This window comes from Xiphophorus hellerii, chromosome 1 (genome assembly GCF_003331165.1).
Source record: "Xiphophorus hellerii strain 12219 chromosome 1, Xiphophorus_hellerii-4.1, whole genome shotgun sequence".
NCBI lineage: Eukaryota > Metazoa > Chordata > Actinopteri > Cyprinodontiformes > Poeciliidae > Xiphophorus > Xiphophorus hellerii.
Genome location: NC_045672.1, coordinates 27,095,971 through 27,098,925, shown reverse-complemented (window position 1 = coordinate 27,098,925; position 2,955 = coordinate 27,095,971). Strand labels below are relative to the sequence as shown.

Sequence of the window (2,955 nt, the reverse complement as noted above, 5' to 3'; positions counted from 1 at the left end):
ATAAAATGCAGGTTTGTGCAGCTGTGGTCACAGTAAAGACATTTGTTACTCTGACACAAATGGATGTACCATAGCAGAAGCTTTCTGTATGTCTGATTAGTGTGTTGAAGCTCACATTCCTCACTGTGACATGTTGCAACGGAGCCATTGCTCTCTGTGCATGTTGCCTTCAGGGATTTTAGTACTGGAAAATGCCACCAGTAACTTAGGTGTTTGTGAGCGTTTAACTTACGCAGATATTCTGAGTTTCAATGACCAACTAATTGATAAAGTCAGCAGCCAATACAGACTCAATTTTACTCCAAACATCCCTGCAAAGTGTGAAAAACACTTTGCATATTGGGGAAAACAGAGACTTGTTTGATCAATAAAATAATGTGCATGACTTAAATATTGTTTTAAAAATCATCTATACAAAAACAGAAGCCTTTTATTTTTCAATCCACCATGAAAAATCTGACAGCACAACTCACTAACAGCATGGGTGTGGCTGATATCAAATTTTGTTCCAACAAAAAGTTGTACCAACAACCAGGATCAACACAGAAAGAAAGAGTGGAACACCTACTTTTGATCTTTAGAGCTTTAAACAACATCCAGTTTTTCAGACTTTAAAAAAATAATTTGCTCTATTTAGTAAAAGCTGCTAATGTGGTAAAATCTCAGTGAAAAGATTTTAGAAAGGGGTTAAACAAAACAACATATTCATAACACATAGGCCACCTCGCAATTCAACCAGCGGTGTACAAACCGATCTCAAAAACTCTTTTTCAGATTCTTTAGTTACCCAGATCCAAAGCTGCTCTAAGCAGTATGTTTTAACAGGCTCATTTTTTACCTGTCACCTTCAAGTGGTCCTAAAGATTACCCTGAACAAGTCTCACTGTCCTGAGCAATCTGGTCCACATCAAACACTGAGGTAAAACAGAGCCTGTCTCTGAGGAACCACAGCTCATAAGTCAAAGATCCTGGTGTCCTTGTCAATAAAATCACACATAAAGAAGATTGGGGCTAAACGAATGTTCCCACGAGAGGAATACTTTGTCAGGTGAGGCTCAATGCAGCCCTCAGGAAAGTGTCAGCACTGCTGTTTGCCACCGACCCCTCCCCAACCGCGACCCTGCCATTGTGAAGGAGAGAAATGCTATTCAAAATGTCCCTCCTTTCACGGCGCAGGATGTCGGGCATTACACCGTTTCGCGCAAAAGTTCAAAAGCCGGATATTTACTTGCATTTCAAACTCAAGTAAGATGTTTGGATGCAGTTCAAAGAACAAATCAGAGTCTTCACAAGATGAAACAAAACGCTGTCTCATCTGAGTTATTTTAATAAGACGGGGATTATATCCTATGCATACAGATATAAATGTTAAACAAACAGCACATGCACTTTCTTTCTTGCCACAGTTGTGAAATACATTTCTTTTAAAGGAACTTGTTTAAGGAGCTCATGAAAGCAATTTGGTCTAATGGAGAATGCGGTTCGCTCTCGAGGGGAGGATAAAAATGAACAAATTACAGCAGAGACTCATCAAATAATGAACACAAGGCCCTTATTAGATAAATATTACATGAAACTCTTTTTCATTGTCTTTGAACTACTTAAGACGGTAACTCTGTTGTGCTCAGAGTAAATCTATTTTTGACCGGATTTGTTTTAAGAATATAACCTGCATTTTTTTATAGTTTTAAAATATTACATTCACGTTTCCTGGTAATAAGATCATTCCGTGTGATAAGGTGTGGCAGGTTTTTCACAAAGACGAAAAAAAAACGGGGCGGTCCTTCTCAAGCACTTGCATCTTATTGGTTGGTGCTGTTGTCTAAAACACCACCTGAATGAGGTAGAGAAAAAAGTCAGTGAAAAGCTTGTCAGAAGTACCTTCAACCTCCATGAAGTCTGAGTTGAGCTTCATCGTTGTTTGCAAACCAGTGGGAGCTACAGAACATAAAAGGTGAGTATTACGTCTTCATCTAGGTCGACTATTTAGATATATACAAATCAGATAAATTTGATCTTATAGTAGATGATTTGCAGAATAAGCAGAATAAGAGGTACATTTTGGGTCAGAAGAAGTAAGTAAATCACATATCGAATGGTGACTACTGGAAAGTTGCAGGTGATTCGAACAGAAAATAAATGTTTTTTCACTCCGGGAACACAAATCTTGGGTGGGCTGATAGCAAGGGAAGCTTGAGAGGGGCTGATGTGGGTTCATATTGCTGATGACTAAACCAGAATTCAGCTCAGGCTTGTGATAACCTGTCAGAGCCACTGATCTTACCTGCCGCATGGAAACCCTGGAGTCAAGGCGCAGGGCAGGCCCGGTCTCGTTCGGGTTTAACTTAAAACTCACGAACAAAAAGGGAGAGGTCGACATTCAACTCCTGGGGCAGTCACTGCCACCTCCTCAACCTCAGAGGCTTCCTCATAAATCATGGAGTCACAGCTTGAGACTGCACCAGGTTTCAGGGTTGGCCTCTATCCTAAAGCTTAACACAGAAAATAAAGCTTAAAGTCTTATCTTAATATGACTTAAGACCTGCTGTTGCTGCAAAAAAACAAAATAAAAAATACTGATTGTGTTTCATTACCTTAGGGAAATGTGAGAAACAGAGTGTGAGAAAAGATATTCTGACTGTGTGATTTTGTCTTTTTTTATTTCAGACACTGCAGGAATATTCCATGTGTTCTATCCTTCATTCCACCGGAGTCTGTATCTGTATTTAACCAGATTTCAGTGGTGTGAAGTGTAAAAGACATGGACGCATGACTTCAGGAGCCGACCAGATTGCAAGAAGGATACCAGCACACAAGTCAATTAGTTTGTTCCTGTACTTTATCAGTAATCAAATATTTTAATTTTTATCCTGCTTTATTTCATGCTACATATGTAAACCTTGGATTATCTGCTGGAAACTGTAATGTAACATGAATAAAATTCTTGACCTCCTG

At 39.2% G+C, this 2,955-nt stretch overlaps 1 long non-coding RNA gene across 1 annotated transcript; it reads left to right on the top strand.

The window, feature by feature from the left end:
* Positions 1 to 1,831: 1,831 nt before the first annotated feature.
* Positions 1,832 to 2,955, top strand: LOC116717207 (uncharacterized). The gene is made up of 2 exons (XR_004338705.1): positions 1,832 to 1,954; positions 2,668 to 2,955. It is a non-coding gene; the product is annotated as an uncharacterized LOC116717207 (long non-coding RNA).